Source organism: Linepithema humile, chromosome 1 (assembly GCF_040581485.1).
Source record: "Linepithema humile isolate Giens D197 chromosome 1, Lhum_UNIL_v1.0, whole genome shotgun sequence".
NCBI classification, from domain to species: Eukaryota; Metazoa; Arthropoda; class Insecta; order Hymenoptera; family Formicidae; genus Linepithema; species Linepithema humile.
Window position 1 is genome coordinate 42,778,424 of NC_090128.1, and position 18,667 is coordinate 42,797,090.

At 37.1% G+C, this 18,667-nt stretch overlaps 1 protein-coding gene and 1 non-coding gene across 3 annotated transcripts in view; both read left to right on the forward strand.

Annotated features, from left to right (window-relative positions):
- LOC105675049 (uncharacterized) overlaps positions 1-18,667 on the forward strand; it is a 236,865-nt gene that overhangs the window by 79,911 nt on the left and 138,287 nt on the right. The window lies entirely within an intron of this gene.
- On the forward strand, positions 10,553-10,625 carry TRNAA-GGC (transfer RNA alanine (anticodon GGC)). Its single transcript has one exon. It is a non-coding gene; the product is annotated as a tRNA-Ala (tRNA).

Sequence of the window (18,667 nt, forward strand, 5' to 3'; positions counted from 1 at the left end):
AGACCAGATATATGCGCATTGTTTCCCTTGAAGTGAAATCCACGCTTCGTGCCCGGAAACTATATCTCTCCCGACTAATAAATTCTTCGCCGAATTTGGAGCGAATTCTTCATTAGCGAAAATTTGGCTGAAAATAATTTTCTCTCTCGAAACATTGCGTCTCTTTGTTATTGAGTGATCAAGTTAAAATTTTTTTGAATAAAGTTCACTCTTGAAATTAAACGAACGATAAGATTTTACTTTCTTAGTTGCATCTCCGAGGATTATTTTGCCTCTTTAATCTTAATCTTTTAATTTTAAACTTGATAAAACTACAGTGAGTGAAATCAAATTGCACAGAAAAATACAGCAAATACGGCAGAATTCATAAATCCACCACAAAATTATTTCAACTTTGATAATTTTTAATGTAATTTTTCTCAGTTGGCTTACTTGCGTAATGCCTGGAGCACTCTGTAAAAATCTTACACATAGTACACACGGAAAACTTTCCGAGCCGTAAAATTTCGAAATCTCGACAAGACGTTTCGCGAGTTTCGTTTGTCTTTTCCGCTTCGAAGGAAAGCTCTGATAAATTTTCGCAAAGTCTCACGTTTCTCGTGCAAAATCACCACGCCCTTTTTCGCGCTTTTGCGCGTGGAAATGTGCGAAACTTGCGCAAAACTTGTAAAACATCACTGTCAAATTCTCAAGTCACGACGTATGCTGGTCGATTTACGCGTGCACTCAGGATAACAAATTTTGCGATAAACCTCCTTAGTACTTATCTCGAAATTTCTTCGAATTTCGTTTTGCTTCCTGTTTAAGTGCAGCTCTCGCTTTTAACTCATGTCGCTTGCTATTTTCTGACAAGAACTCCACTTTCTTTCTCGCGAAAGTAACAGCTTATAGGACGTGATTTTCCATTAGTGAGACCTTAAATATATATTCCGGCCAAAGGGAGCTCTTGCGGCAACCTGAGCTATCGCGTTATTCGCTGTACTTCCGCCGTATCGTTTTATATCGGCATGAGGATTTTAAAATTCACAGCTGATTTTAAAGTCGAGAGCAGAAAGCGGGGAAGACATGGAGAGGGAATTTTCATTGGCTTTAAATTTTCGAGCGCTCCGCGATGCACGTGAAAAATCACTATAGTGGTGAAATCGTGAGAGCGCGATGTACTATTAAAAAAGGTGAGAGAAAGAGAGAAAGAGAGAGAGAAAGTGAGAGAGGGGGAAGAGAGGGGGAGAAGGGAAGGCGCGGTTGCGAAGGGATGAAAACAACATTTTATTTCCCATAAAATCGATTTCCGATGGTGTTCGCGGACTTTCCGCTCGCGCGGTTCGATACATGGAAGCGCTGAGTCAAACTGTGGCGACGGAACGATGAAACGCTTTATTTGCTATAAATTCGAGTTAGATCAGTAATTCACAATCTTTCGTGCATGCTTTTCGCGCGTGATCGCGCTAAGAAAAAGTTCTTGAAACTCTGAAAAACCGTTCTAGGATAATCCGAAACAAACCGGCCGGAAAAAACACTCGGCGAAAGAAAGTAATACCAAACGCAATAAAAGAGTTTAAAGTTGTAATTTGCTAAACAATAATAATAATAGTTATAATAAATTAGAGTTTGTAGTAAAATAAATTTTTGTTAATGAACAATTTACAATAAATTTACGATAAATGGTGAATTATTTTTTAATTTAGCAGTTACACCGTATTAAATCAATGTATTAAATATTTTATTGTTTGTTTTAACAAAAAAAAAGTAAAAATATTGACCGAAAATACGTGCGTAAACTAGTTAAATATATTCAACAAACAAATATGAATTTTTTGTTACGAAGCTTATCGGCAATTTTGAATTAATTTCGCACGGTAAATTTTAGAATGTCGAAAATGCCTCTCTCGTAAATCAGTGATTATGCTACTTTGTCTCATAATGGACAGGCTATCACCCTCGCAGCATTACCCTGTCACCGTCTGTTTGTAAACCATTAGCGGCCAGGGGTTGGAGCTAGCCGTGCTCAGACGAAGGCTTGCTGGTCTTCCATCAACGCGCCTCTATTTCTCCCCTTTTCTGTCCCTCTCTCTCTCTCTCTCTCTCTCTCTCTCTCTCTCTCTCTCTTTCTCTCTCTCTATCCTGCTTCCGTCTAGTACCCCTATTTATCTCTTCCTTCTCCCACATCCACTTCCATCCGCCATTTCCGCTCGAGACTTCTCGCAAGGATGCATGCGGCGTTCTCCAGATTCGACTTTCAGAAGTTTGTAGTTACGCTTTCTTACGAAATCGCTTAGTAATGTGAAAATTTTACCATGATGTTAGAAAAGCGGAAAACTTATAGTTTTAAAAAATTTCTAGTAGGAATTAATGTGTCGCTCTACGTATTTTTTTATTCTGATTTATACGTACAAGTGAACAAATGCAAAAGTTAAACTGCGAGCGCTGATTTTGGCAGAGAGATTGTTTCTTTTTTATAGTATTACACTTACTGCTTCTGCAGATAAAATTCTCTATACTTTTCAACCCTTCAATTATCACACGCCGTGGAAAATGTATAAAGCGTCTTTGTTTTTGTGTTGAGAAAAGCTTGTAATCCCGCACTTCCGATACTGTTTTATAACTTTAAAGCAGGCTTCGTCGCCGCTTTGCGATTTTAATGTTTTTCATGTTGCCGACTGGAAACGCGATACACTCGGATCAATGTATATTTCTTTCAACAACCGTTGTATTCCTTTGCCGCTCCACAATGCACTTGGCCGCATTCCACTCTGCCTCGCAACCCGGTCGCACAAATCCCGAGAACCACCATCGGAGTCCGCTGTCGAAAGCCCAGGGATGAATTTCCAAGTCCGATAACATCAATTTTTCATACGAATCGTCGCTCGGCCACCTCTCCGAATTTCCGATCGGCTCTCCATATATTTTCTACAGAATCGCTTCAATCACTCTGCCGAATCGATCCTCGATACCACCGCCTCATTGAAAGATCTGAGATCGGTGCGAAAGAAAATCTGCGCTTGGTCCAGCCGATGCAACCGTTCCGATGAGCGTGCGAGGACGCGGATTAGAGCATAACGAATGAAAAGATGCAGCGGGAGAGATGAAAAAATATAGAATAATGCGTTGGAAGTGGAAAAGCTGCCAGAGAGAAGAGCATTAGTCTTTACCGACTTTATTGTCGGACTTAAAGCATGGGCGAGACCTATAAAATGCGGCGGCAGTTTGTTTACACGACAGCGAAATCGCGGCGAAATTACTACGTTAAAATGAATTATTATCGAAACATAAAACCATTCATTTTCCATTGCAACGAGGTTTGACACGAAGATAGTTTTATAAAAAATTTATTGTGAACCCCCCATTTTTTTTCTTCCTTTTTTTTTCTCTCTTTACAACTTTTTGTCTTTGTCTTTGCGTCTATTTTTTTCTGCGGATTTTTTGAAAAAGCAAATGAAAGTTTAATTCGCGACGAGTTTTTCTCTCTTGTTATCCTAAATTTCCTAACTTGATTTATTTTTAAGATTTGCAATTTTGTCTGTTATGACCATTTTTCGACCACTGTTTCTCTCTCCTTCTTTCTCTCTTCTCATTCTTCGCTTCGTTCGAGGTTTCGCTTAGGCGGACGACAGTTTATTTTTTTCGGCAGGTTTTTCATGTGTTTTTTATTTTCTAAAAGCAGAAGAGAAGCAGAGGAGATGAAGGGATGCAGGGATGCACGGGTGCAAACACGACGCATCGCTGTTTTGTTTCGCGCTCGTCTTTTGTCGCGTACTGTGAGTGAGTTTTTCGGGCGTGAGCTTTTTTGTCGGGCGTGCTAAGCTTTGTCCCGCTTGTTTTCCGGCAGGCTGCTCGCCGCGTGTATGTCCACTTTTTTTTTTGAGAGGCCAGGTTTCGAGAGAAGAGCGTACAGGTTCTCTCTCGTTCTCTTCTTCTCTCTTTCTCTGTCTCTTTCTCTCTAGCGATATAGTTCAGTAAATATTCGTCGTCGAGCTTTGACAGAAGTTAAACACTTTTTAACTCTTATAGCTCTAAGAGGAAAGAAGCATATTACTTTCAATGCAAATAAATGGTTGAGTTTATTGAGAACAGGCAATTTTATTCTGTGATTTGAAGACAGAATAAAGAGATGTTATGTATGTCAATAGATTGCATATTTTTATATACCAGCGCCTTATTACCGCTTTAAGTTGGAACATTTGTTCTTCTTATTTTAAGATAATTTATTGACGAGAGACTTTTAACCATGAAAACTACTCTTGCGATTTTTCGCCTGTTTGAAATTTCATGCCACTGTACGTGCAAAAATTGTATGCAGCGCCTCGTTGAAGATATCATAAAACGCTATAAATTGCTTATCACCATCCGGAATCTCGGAGAAATCCCAGAGAACATTCATGAAATTTACATAAGTCCGTAAAAGTAAAAAAGGTTTCTCTTCGCAGGTTTAGAAGGAATCTTTGGCTCTTCAAGAAACCATGGGCGAGTTAAGAAAGAGAAAAAGAGAGGGAGAAAAGAAAAAAATTGCGATGTAATCATACCATGTGTCAGTTCTATCGCGGAAATAAGTTTTTTGAGCTTTTTCACATGGAACAGTCTGTTGCTCGCTCTTTCTCTCTCTCTCTTTCCCCCCCCCCCTCTCTCTCACTCTCTGGCAAAAGTTTTAATGAAATGATAGTTCAATTTGTTTTAATGAAATATACACCACCAACATTAATCATCAACATTAATATGTTTTCTCTTATAACTTATATTTATGACAGTTTAATATATAAAATATAAATTCCAAAAAATGCTTCTGTATTATAATATATTAGGAAATTTCTCCTTTAATCACTAACAAGGTAAAGAATTCAAAAGCTTTGCAAACTGTGTATAAATATTTCGTTACAGCTCGGGAATTAATTATCATCGCGACGCTTTATCCGCTCATCAGCGATAAAAAAAAATAAAAAGGAAATAATTCTGCTATCTCTGAATAAAGCATTAATCTACTCGACCTCGTTTCATTATAAAATAACAGAGACGCGCACGATTATTAATTTATTATAATTATTTGCAGAGGCGCGCCGTAACGAGCCAATGTGCGTAAACGCGCGTTTTTATCTGGCGTTTCATAATTAGAACGCCGACGTCGGGTTAATTACAGGGTCCGGTTATTGGCGGGCCGGTTACGAAATAGTACATATTTTCTCAAGTGCCGTAATGAGCCGGGTACGTAAATTAATATTGGATTATGCGTTCCGTATAGCCGGCGGCGTCGGCAGCGCTTATGTGGATCCGAGAGACCGGACTGGATTATCGATTAATTATGCTCGTTAGGCGGACACCGGAGTCACACCGTGGGCTGCAATTAAAGCAATGCAGTTCCTATTCGCGTATTTAGGATTCGCGGCGTGCGTGGCATCCACTCATATATCGCGATCATACCGATGGCTTAGTTAAACCAACACGCGATTAAAACCGTGTAATTCCACACAGACTGACCATTTGAGCGTGGGCCGTTGTTGTTGCTCCTGCCGCTGTTGTTATCGGCGCTGTTCTTGCCGCGTTGTTGTCTCGCGTTGATTCTGCTTGCGCTAATTTATCGATTATCCAGCCTCCAGCCAGCCTGTTCTTTTTCGATGACAATGCTTTGTTCTCACCTGAATTATTTCATGCCACGGAGAGACGCGGTCAATCGATAATTAATGAATGTAATTAGTACCAACTATCAGCAAACTACTCCCTCGCCATGTAAAGATTTCGAATTTTCGCTCCTTTCGACAAAGCGATGTTTTTGTTCGCGTTGTAGTTTGGCGCAAAGGAGTTTCGTACTTCGAAATAACATTGAAAGCTTGCGATAATTTGCGATAACTTGAAGATGGTATTGCGTACTTCTTGAAATTTTCAAACATTTATTAGATTGAGAAATAAAGTTTTAATTAAAAAAAATATATATATATATATATGTATTACAAAAACTTTTCTAGCATACGTACTCGGGTACATAGAATTTTCGCTTTCTATAGGAAATGTGGCGACGAGAGTGGACGGTTGATGTTTTCATAAGAAATCTCATTAAGCGAAATTCATTTCTAGAAACGCTTAATGATGTTGTAAAAATCCTGCGACTCGATAACGAGGAGCTCTTTCCTTACTGTCATGATGCTGTTGACGCGCGCTTCCGATCTGTTGGCGCGAGCTTCTCTCAAGAAAAGCGACCACGCTCTATTTCCGGCTGTGCCGGAAGCCAGCCGTTACCGGGGCTCACTGACACCGAGAAAATCTCCGGTCGGTGCAAGCTGTCGTCGTACCGGCGGCGCGTTCTTTAGCGGTATACTGCACTGCAGCGTGTGCAGCCGACAATCTCGGTAATGCGCGTAAGAGCGTGTATTTACCTATTTGTGCAACGGTCGCTCTGCGCGGATAATTAACCACGTGGCATCGGTCTTTCGCAGTAAGTTTAATTATTTCTCGGTGGCATTCAAGTTTTATTCGATGGTATTTAAGTTTTATTTATTGAACACGTCCGAGAGAACTAAAATATATTTCACCTCTGGCAAAGCATTAGCTGCTGAAAGAGTGAATATAGAAATTTTGGGTGAAAAATTTAGGAGAATAATTGTGAGAATCGATTTTGCTGAAAGAATACTTCTGTGAATTTTTGTCTTCTAATTTAGGGATATTCCGTGCCCACTTTTTAACCGATAATTCGCTTTTAACGAAACTTTCCATGGGGTTTATCCGCCTTTTGATGAGCACCGCGGTGCCATTAGCGATGAAAGCCGGCTGCATAGCATTTTCTGCCATACATAATTGCCGTTGTGTAGAATGAATTTAATAAATGCAATGAGTCGAGCTGCAATCGAACACGTTAATACGCGTGATTAAATCTCTGCGAAGAAAAGTACTTTCATATATTTAATTGGAATAATTTCTTGAACGTACTATGGACATCGTGCGCGGACGCAACTAATTTTCGCCGCGAGCGCTTGCGAATGAGAATTTTAATACTCTACACTCTCTGAAAACGGCTTTATTTGGCGAGTGCGCGCGACGCGCGCTGGCTGTTTGCACCATGGACGCACGGAAAACAGCTTTCCGCTAGGGAGATTTTCCGCGGCGTCCTGCTTTTCTTTTTATGTTTTTTACGCGGGATATGCACGCCGCGTCCAAGCGTGAGCCAGCGAACACAATGAATCTTATTACGGAGTCCTGACCCCGGCGGCTCTCCGGATCCCATTGTGACTCCCTAATCCTGTTTAGCATAGACCAGCCCTCGGGATATATCAAGCCTGTCTATGTCGCGGGTTAACGAGTGCAAAAAAACGGCAAGAGAGGATGCATTATTCGAACTTCTGCAGCTCGATCGATCATTTTTAGCATTCGTCAATTCGTTGTGTCAATTGAAAGTTGCAGAGAAATTGCAGAATAATAATAATATTTAAGATTTGCTCGAAAATATAAATGCCTTTGTTATATACATTATTTTAGAGATATCAGTTTATCGAAATTTTTATTGCCAATCGGAAAATTATCCAATAATAGATGACAATTTAGTTATTTAGACATTTTATGTTGTATGAAAAATGTCGCTATTAATATTTATATTACGCTTTCTTTTAATTGTATTTATCTGATACATTTATTGTCCAGATAAACTTTGCGGACGTTTATTAATATATATGCTAATAATAATTGTTAACTTATAAATTTCAGGTAATTGAATAACGAGCCACAGAGTTGATATTAATGCCAGTGTTCCTGATGTGCACCTAACATAATTTTGTACTGTCACGGCGTGCAAGTGTCGTTGTCGCGCTCTATTACAGTGACAGAGCTAAATGGCGCGCGAATTAATGTTCATGCAAATTTACACGATTATCCATATTAATGCCGCTGTTCTGTTAATCTATTTCTTCTCGTTTAATATACGTCGTGGCGCCGAGAGGACGGTGCGTACACTTGGGACTTGCATGAATCCACATAAAACAGTACGGCAGGGTACGGTTAACAAAATGTTTCGTTGTCCGGCGAGCATCACGCGAGTCCCTCAGGATACCAATACAGCAAATATTCTATGCGATCGATGGTCCCGAAGGGACATCAGCGCGTCAAAAAATAAACTATTTCCTAGCAGAAAGTATGTTTTTTTAAACATCTCGTTTATTTCTTGATGCAATAGTATAGGCATTATATATTTCAAATGTAATCTATCTTTTTAATTGAAAAATATCGCTAATTTAAATAATTTCAATGAAAATAAGCAATTGAAATCTGCTTTGTCAATATTGATTTCTTTGTAAATGTCACAATATATAAAACTTATGTACATGAATATTATATGAATATATATAATACATAAGTATGATAAATTATACATTGATATTTTTATCCAAAATCTCATAACTAAAAAAAATCTAAATTTTACAGGAGACATTAAAAATTGTTTATTTATTGTATAATACATATTTCGATTAGTTTGTCAAACTTTGAATTTAAAATAATTTTAAGTTGTTAATAAATAAGTTTTTTGAATTATTTAGAAAAAAAATTTGAAGAAAATAAAAATACTGAAAAAATGAAATTGATTTAAAATTCGAGATACGAGGTTTTGGATTTAAGGTATCGATATATAACTCTTTGAATCGCGATTTCACAATGATTATTCTACTCTTGGAGAACAAGTTTTGCGTTTAAAATAAGAATAATAACCACGTGTAAGAAATATTTGCAAATCAAAGTATTTATGTTTTTCTCGAGAATATTTTTTCCCAACAATCAATTTTAGAATGGAAGAAAATCGCGCATTTATCGCGCTCGTGATGCTAATAAAAATCATCCGTATACATCTGGTGCGGCGATGCGCGGTGAGATTAAATAAAGATAAAATATTTCCATTGTCGTTCGCGCGCTTACGAGTCCGGGGATTTGGACGTGAAGAATAGCGGGGCGTATCTCGACCGGCGCGTGGTAGCGGCATATAAATTCTATGTACGATTTCAGTCTCGTTGTTATGAGAGCCGAAGCAACCGCGCTTTTTTTGCTTTGCGGAGAGGAGCGAAGAAACGAGGCGAAGAACAATGAGAACGAGAAAAGAATAGGAGAGATAGAGAGAAAGAAAGAGGATCGGGAATAGGTAACATTGCGAGCAAAGTAGAGAAGGACGACGGCATGCCAGACAAGTGGAGAAGGTCGACGTCGAGACGACGCTATAGAAAAGGACGACGACGACACTCGTCATCGTCACATTAAGTCGACTTTATCGAAATATACAATCATCTTTATTACTCCCGCGCGAGATTTTACTCGCTCCGAATACCAAGCACGGAATACCGTGACGAACCGCGGTTGCGTCGCTCCTCCTCGTAGATTCCAGCCCGTCTTTTTATTACGTTCCTCCGTCTTCATCAGTCAGGCTCGACAACGTGCAGCGTAGCGATAAAGTTTCGCGCTTTCAGTCGCGGCGCTTTCAGACACACTGATATGCAACAATAGCATCAAGAAGAACACGCAAAATTGCACTTAAAAGCTCGTTTAGTTTCGCTAGTTTAGTTTAGCTACTGAAAAATCACACACAGAGAATTGCTATCAATGCGTGTTGCATTTCATTTTTACGACACATTATTGTATTATATTATATTGCATCTTATAGGTTACAATGTTTAATATTTACAAATTATTAAAATTTAAAGTTTACGGTAAAATTTATTAATACTGGACACACACCAGCGCGCGCCACGCGCGCCATTAATTCTCTTAGTTATTTCTTTTATATCATCATTCTTGTCACAATTTACAGCACTATACAAGCGTTATTTAACACAAGTTTGTTATTCACATATAAACATTGGTTGTAAAACTTGTGATTAGGTTATTACATAAATGTATAGTGTAGAATAATTCGAAAATAAATAATTGAAGCGCATTTCGAGCGAGAATTTATATTAAACAGCAGAGTTGCGTCTTTGATGGAATCTAGAAAAGATTTAAACAATGAATTTAAAAATGTATTATTCAAAGAAGACTGAATATTTTCTATAAAACGCTAAAAAATATCTGCACTAAGCCGCAAGCCATATAAATCATATATAAAAATTAATGTTTAAACAAAAGAACTTGTGTTCAGTTTTTCTTTTAAATGTAATACCTACATTACTAATCTTCTCAAGATATAAACTGTCAATTTTAACAATAACAACCGCTTGATAGTACGAAGTAACGCACAACGCACATTGAGATTACCACTCAGCAGGAATAATAGGATAATAATTGACAAATGTTATTTTAAAACTTTAAACCACATATAATGGAAGGCTCCATATGTTTAACAAACGATAAATAATGAAAATGGCGATAAGAGCCGTTGCAGGATGTTCGTGCTAAATTTTTAATTTTTCTTAAAGAAATTAGCACGAACATTCTGCAACGGCTCTTATCGCCATTTTCATTATTTATCGTTTGTTAAACATATGGAGCCTTCCATTATATGTGGTTTAAAGTTTTAAATCACGCGGGCATTATGACGCGTTTATGTCCTACAGCATTGTTGATTTCCTAATCTAGGAGAGATGAAATGTTAGAAGCGTGGGGTCTGAGTAGTTTAATGGTCAGAACATTCGCCCGGCAAGCGAAAGACCCGGGTTCAATTCCCGGCTTAGCCACTCGCGCCCTGATATTTTTTCTCTCTTCCTTTCTTTACAATAATTCCTATACGTACATTAAAGTTTCTCGATATATGAGAACAATGTACTTTAAAATTTTCGTACACTTTAAGTATCTCGAATTGAGATCGGTGTACAATTTAACTGTCTCTTGTAGACTAATTTACTAATTTCTTTAAGAAAAATTAAAAATTTAGCACGAACATTCTGCAACGGCTCTTATCGCCATTTTCATTATTTATTGTTATTTTAAAATACAATTGGGAATGTGTAAACTTAATAATTAGTTTTAAGATGAAAATATTTGAAGTAAATTTTTAATGAAAACTCCGCAATATTGTAAATTAGAATAAGAAATGTGGATTTTATGAAATATTTGCTGGGAAAATTTTATTCTTGAAATAAAATTCTCGTGATCATAAATTATCATAGATTGCGAGGGGAAAGAGAAAAAAATTTGCTTTCTGTACCAGGCGACCTTGCCACCCCTCGCGTTTAGAATTTATTCCCTTCTGCTATAAGATTTGCATGTAATATACGAATTTCCTTAGGCTTTTCTGAGTATAAAATTTCTTGCCTTGAATTTCGATCCTGCGTGTCGCTAGTTCGTATCACAAATTTGTGAAATAACATTGAAAGCGTTCGCTTTTGCGAGGGTATAGATCGAAAATAACAAATTTTTAAATAACTTTGTATGTGCATAACTTATTATTACGTTACTTATTTTATTTTGTTGCAGTCAATAATTTTACTGCATGTTTAGTATTAAAATCAATTTGGTGATTTTTATAATTTTATTGACATTGGCTGTAATTTTTACACCAGTAAATGAGACTTGAAATCAGATAATCATATTAAGAGGTAAATGTGCACAATGCAGATATAGCTATGTATCTGTAATTATGGGCATTAATTCGGTGAAAATAATATAATCAGCCACACGTGCTCTCATTAGTGTACAAATCGCGAGCAACAAATCGCGAGAATTTTGCTCGCCTATTTCGTGCCGTTCATGTATTTATAATTGCACGAGACATTAATTAAGCTGTTATCGATGCCACTGATTATTTTGTCAAATACAGCGGTAAGTATATTATGATGGACCGAAAATCAATATAAGCCACTTACAATAATTGCTCATTAATTATAGCGGCTCATAATCGTGCGACGGAGCGATAATATTCGTTGTTACATGCCATTCGTTGTCTCCGATGATAAAAATTGCAATTGTTTTCTGCATTACAAGAAGTAATGCTGAAATGAAAAAAAAACGTGTCTATGCGATCATGGAATTAGAAACTAAAATTCATCGACGAGAAGAAAGTGAATTAATCCCCGTGTGTTTCGAATATTTCTTTTCGCCAACCATTGTTTAAAGATTTCGAGGAATATGAAGTTTCTTCTAATTTAGATAAAAATTTTTTGAATCGCGAAACATTAGGATTTACAATTAAATTTTACACTAGAGAATAAAAGTGTTGCTATTGCAGATATATCGCTAGTGCAAAAGTAAGAACCAAACAAATACATTGTTATCACAATTTTATTTAATTGCGTTGTAGTTTTTTTCGTTTCTGTAATACAATCTTTGTGAAATGAAATACCAGGGACGATAAATTACTTGGCCCTATGATGCGTGTAGTGGACGGAAGTGCGATTGATCGCCTGGGAAGGGCTAATCGCTCTGTACGTCGAAATTATTTCTTTTACCAAGGCTTCTCGTGCACCCTTCGGGCTACGATATATCTTGAAAATGGTGGCTAGCTATCCGGCACGTCCACCGAGCGGGAATGGCGGCTCATCACGCTTTACTGTATAACCCAGAGGAGATCCTGCTAGTCTCTCTTTCTTTCTCTCTCTCTCTCTCTCTCGCTTTCGCCCAACGGGAAAGCGCTGCCTCCGGTACCCCGGTAACACCGGCTCCGTCGTGTAATAATTTCATTTATTTGCTAAATCCCGCCACGTACGTGTCACGAATGATTAACGGCAGTGCGAAGATCCTCGCGCCTCGGCACAGTCTCGGCAATATCCCTTCGAACCAGAGGGGAACCAGTCCTACCTTCTGTCCGCTTTTTCACATGGTGCGGTCGAGAAAAAGCAAGTGAAACGCCTGTATCTTCTCGGATTGTAATTTGCCGGAATCAGCTGGCTTACGTGTTTGACGGCGTCTCTTCTTTTATCTCGTAGGTTTTTTTTTTTAGATTTTTAAAAAGATATTTATCACACAGATCGTTTTGTAAAGATTATTTTTCAGATTTTGAAATAGTGAAGAAATTTTTTAGATTTATCGTTGTAAATACGAAGTATATTTGCAATAAAAACTCTGCAATTTACAATATGTTGAGTTATATACTTGGATTATAACATCTAATATTATTGTTCTACAATGTATAGTATTTAAATCGCTTATAACGTGATAATAATTTAATGTTTTAATTTAGGTAAAATTCTGTATACTTCCACAAAGACTCGAAAGTTCAACTCGTTCAAAAAAATTTAATCGTTTAAAAAGCATTAAAAGCATAGAAGCACTTGTGTCTAACTTTGGAATGTAGCAATTATCTAATATCCGTGTAAATATTGTTCCTCTTTTAAGAACAAATTTGCTCTGAGATTTTTCCGGCAGCGACCCGCCGTGTTGGCTTCCCGGAAAATTCTTAACGCTCTGCTTCTACCTCTTTTTTTTCTTCCTCTTGTGCTTCTGGCGATGGAACTTGCGGAATAATTATCAGCGTTAATCAAGCAATTTAATTATCGGTTTCTCGCGGGAGAGTCCCTCCGTGCGCGCGCGCGAATAATCGAAAGCAGTACTTTAACGCGGAAAGGGATAACTTTCTGCCGCGAAAGGATCGTAAATACATTAGCCAGTGCCACGGATGAAAGGATGAACTTTTAATTTCTTTTAGAGCACCTATCTCTCGAGTATGCACGTGAAGAGAAATAATTTTTTTTTATCATTGCCGATATGCGAAAACAAAGCATAACGACGAAAAAGATCTTCATCTTCGAATATCAAATAACGTCGACGAATAACGTCAATGTTCATATCGACCAATCCTAATTTTGGACAAACGAATCTTCTCGTTAGTATTCCCATGTATCTAATTATTGATCACTTTAACATAATGCATAATAACTTAGTATTATATTATGGCAAATTAACAGTGGATGGGAATGTAATTATCGGCAATTTTGATCTAGTTTATACGTAATAATTATTGAATTTTTTGTAATTTCTTGAATAACAGTATGCTAAACTTGATAATTAACTCATAAATGCATAATAGAATATATAAACAAATATTTGTACAAGAGAGAGACAGAGAGAGGAGAAAGGAGAGAGAGAGAGAGAGAGAGAGAGAGAGAGAGAGAGAGAGAGAGAGAGTGAGAGAGCATTTAACTAATTAACGCTAAATAAACATCTAACGCTATATCTTGCTATATGTTAGCGTTAACGTCAACGTTATCACAAGCACGACTAGCTTTACAATGCTCTGCGGGGAGATAAACTTCCGGTGAATGTAATGTACGGTAATTGCCCGCGAGAAGAGTAATTTCCGCTCGATCGACTGACTGTATCAAACTAGCGTTAACGATGGCGTTTGTTGCAAATTTAATGCAAATCGGAACACGTCGTGTTTTAGGGATAGAATCCTTATTTTTTCATAAGATTATTAAAAATTGATTAATTTTTCTATAACAATTTCATATATCTATATCGCAAAAAATTTACTAAATTGTCTCATGTTTAAGATCAATGTTCTGAAAATTCTTTTTTTTTTATATTAATAATTTTTACTAAAATTTATTATTAAAAATGTGATAAAAGACGTCGCATAATACGAAGCATATTACGTCAAATAAAATTTAAAAAACGCGCTTCTAAATCAATAGTCACTAGCAAAGATTTTGTGAAAAAAGGAAAGATTATAACGGTAGTGGTAACATAAAGAATTTGGAAAATTGGATTTGCCAAGAGGAATGGAAAGCAGCTTAACGAACAACAATTAAATTCTGCGTTGTACTTAAATTGCAATATCAAGCTCGGGCTAATTGAAATTTTTTGCGCGCAACCTGAACGTTCGCGAATCAATCTTGAGGCGCGATGTGACAGAACACTTTTGCGTTGGTATAAGATTTAAAAAATAATTTGTATTTAATTCGTCTTGCATATTTATGAAATTTTATGAAAAAATTTAATATAATGTCAAATCAGTGTAATAAGTTTGAAATGCTTGAATCGAAATTATTGCTAGGCAACGAAAATCTAAAGCTTATTTGCAGTACAAGCGTTGCATTATTGCAAGATGCACTTTAGATATTATGAAAAAATATTATTTGATGGCTTGCGGATATGTAGTAAAGTTGTTCGATCCTCAGCGACAATATATTCATGATATTCAATGAAGTGTGCCAGATGCGTCAATACCATTATATCCTTTCAACTTTAACTTAACTTCTGGCGAAATATTTTCACTTAATTTTCGAAATATTGATGTTGCAATGTGCAGTTTTACAGTTTATAAGATAAAATTATAAGTCAAATATATTTTTCTATGCTTACTAACACATAATGCACAATTTTAATCTACGCACTTTTATTAAAATTACCGGCTTAGTTGGCTTTCTCATATACAAAATATCTTAGAAGATTTATTATATATTATTTATTATATTTATTTTATTATATATTATATATTATATTTTAAATTTTTCAAAGAATCAAGAGATGTCTAGACATCTTATACATGTGTTTTCTCAGACAAATATTGCGTTATGAAGATCACAGATTTCGATTCTTTTGAACTTCTTTTCAAAACCCAAGATAGAAAATCAATCTGTTTGCATCGTCACACTGTGTGTGTATGTGTATGTATACATACACACATATGGTAGGAGATCGGAAAATTTACTAGTGTGTTACGAAAATTCACGACGCCGTTGCAGCGGCGCCCGTCCCGCCAAATGAAAGGAAAGAAAGGTCCGTCGTTTCGCACTCGCTCGGAGTAATTCACCAAGTTCGACCGTCCGCTTCCTAATGCGAAAGGTAATTTCGTGCCGATCGAAGGCTTTTGAACTACTTATTTACCGGGAATGGAAGTTAGACGCAGTAGCGGCCGGAGAATGTCGGTAAAGACGTCTAGCTCGAGACATTAGCATAGCTTCTGGAAGCGTCGTCGTATAAATCGGCGAGATTTCTCCGTTTCCGTAACGTTTATCGAACCACCTCGTCACCGCTGCCAGCAAAAATTGAAGAATTGGAGATTACAAAGAGGACAGTTCCTTGGAGACTGTTTGATACGTGAGCAAACTGATCGATCGGTCTCATTATTATTATTTAACGGGATACTCGCGATTATGTGACTTGGATTATTTTAATCGCGTTATATAATGCATTAAGTTGCATAAATCATTACGCAATACGAGTAAGTAATTACATCCGTTTCCACTTGCCCCGGTTTTTTCATATTAACTGCGGAGAACGGAGAGAGGAAAAATTATTCGAAAATTATAGAGTATATACATATGTCAGTAAATTTAGGAAAGGCGAGTCAACGAATGATATTTATTAGAATCACCGCTGTAATTTTAATTTATTTTATACGCTTAACTAGCTTTCTGTAAGGTCATTTTTCTTAAAAACGAACTAAATAACGATGAAAAATAGCATTTGCATGTAATTGGTATATTTTTTCATGTTACTTGACATCCTCTTCGCTAGTATTGAGAAATATATAATTTTTTAGATTGACTATGACGCTTAAACATTATTCATTTTTACATACTGGGAGTAATTCTCAATTTCTGCGAAAAAAGTTTAAATATGACAACGATGACTTGTAATTACAGGACCGACGGTAGGTCTGTTCATGAGTGATGAACGTGCAGTTGGTTTTGCGCGCGGAAAAAAATTCTTCCTCAGCTTGATGTCTCTCTCTCTCGTAATTAGCTTGACTTTTAATCACAAAGGCTCGCCTTTCTAACACATTTTATTTATGAGACCAGGAACAAGACGCATGAATTTAATTTGTTTTTCGAAGGAGGCGACGAAGAATTTTCATATTGTTTCACTTATTTCCTTATATTTTATTATCAATTCGACTTTAGTTTAGTTAACATTAATCGCAAAATTAAAAGCATTGCACAGAAAAAATTATTTTAGTCTACAAAAACACAATTTTATTGAGATATTTGTGTGAATGAGATCCGCTATTGATGAAAGCTTGTCATACACGGGACGCATTCGCTAACAATAAGAAAAAGAAAGAAGAAATATTGAGGCAGGGGAACAAGAAAGAGACGGATAATAAGCAGCAATGAGAATTACGTGGACAGTGAAAAGGAGCATCCGGTCCATTCAAAGGAGGCGAAGGTGCTAAACATCTATCGTTTGTGATTGTTTCCCATGTCACGTGAGCGACAATACATTGGCACCCCCATGATTTTTCTTTATTCGCCCCACGTCCACGTATCCTATGAAAAATAATATTCTGTGTAAATGGGCAACTCGTGCTCTGTGGGATTTTTCCCTGCATTTTCCGCTTTTCTCGCCGTCGACCTTTACCACCCTTCTTCCTGCTCTTTATCAAGCAATCAGCTAACTCCTAAACGTAACTGCTTTTTTTTAATCCCCCCGGTCGCTTCTTGCGACAAGATAACGATCTCGTTCGTTTGCAAAATTTTCCTAAGTACCCTAGAGATTTTTTTTATATTGACTGATATGTCAATATCGAGAAAAGCCAATACTGGGAAAGGCAATGGTAAAAGAAGATTGAGTATTTTATGTACGGGAGAGAGAAAAAAGAGTAGATTTAGGCGGGATCATTGCTTATAGAGGAGTGGATTATATTGGGGCTAAGTGCTTCTTGAAATTTATTTCTTTAATATTTCTCTCTTTCGTGACTCGCATAGTAACGTATCTTTTTTCTAACCTTCGTAACGAATATACAATACATATAACGAATGTTTCATTAATCGGATACTTTTGCGTAAAATTGAGGATTGATAAGATAAAGATGATAATCAAAGAAAATGCCAATATAATTGAGTCGTTATATAAGAATTTAAAAAATTAATAATAACTTTGATCTATATTTACATATAAAATTTTGAGGAAGATTGCACTTTCTTCGTAAACGAGTCGAAGTTTTATGAATGGAGTCTCATGATTTTAACTCTGTCAAACCATCTAAGCGACGGTATAAAAGCAAGGGTCATAAAACTCGCAATGAAAGAGTTATTTGTGCGCGCTGGGCAGTAAAAACGATACGACGAGGTGTAATAGAAGCACGGGCTAGCATATAATATGCGCCAAGATAACGTGGACGACTGCAGCAATTAGTGGAATGCCGGTTGCTCGTAAAACAGAAGGCTTCGTATGACGTTTATTCGCGGTGTGTTGGTTTGCTCTCAATGTTAACAAATATGCATGGATGTATGAGCCGGTCTTTACCTTGGAAAATATCGGTTTTTTTTTTTTTTTTTTCACCGGAAACTCGCTGCCGTTGTAGTGGTGAATGGCGCGACGCGGAAGCGTTGATTTATCGAGGTGATATACCGTGGCCGCTTTGTTGAGCGCACTTTGTTTGACGCTTTTTTGTAACTTCCAATTTGCCTCACGATCGACCCGCCTTATGTCGCAACTCGCCGCTCATGATTTATGCTCTGATTGTCGAACGCGACCGCGAGGGATATTTTTCGGCATGTATTATGCCGGGAGAGAGCGAAACCATTAAAATTTTGATGAATCGCGAAGACAGCGCGGAAAGCTCGACCGCCCATTGCTTAGCTATTAATAACTAATTCTTAATCTGTAGCAATATCGTAGCAAAAGCAATTATGTCTTAATTTTTTTCTGCGCATTGTAGTCGATTGTAGTTGATGATACACCACGGTATAATTTATCATAGAAGTACGCACATTTAGTGCGCTATAGATGCCAGAGCACTTTGGCCTTCGTTACTGTGGAATGGAAGAACTTTCGCAACGGTGCAGCGTCATTCGATTTAAAACCGACGGCACGGCTGGGAACAATTCGGAAT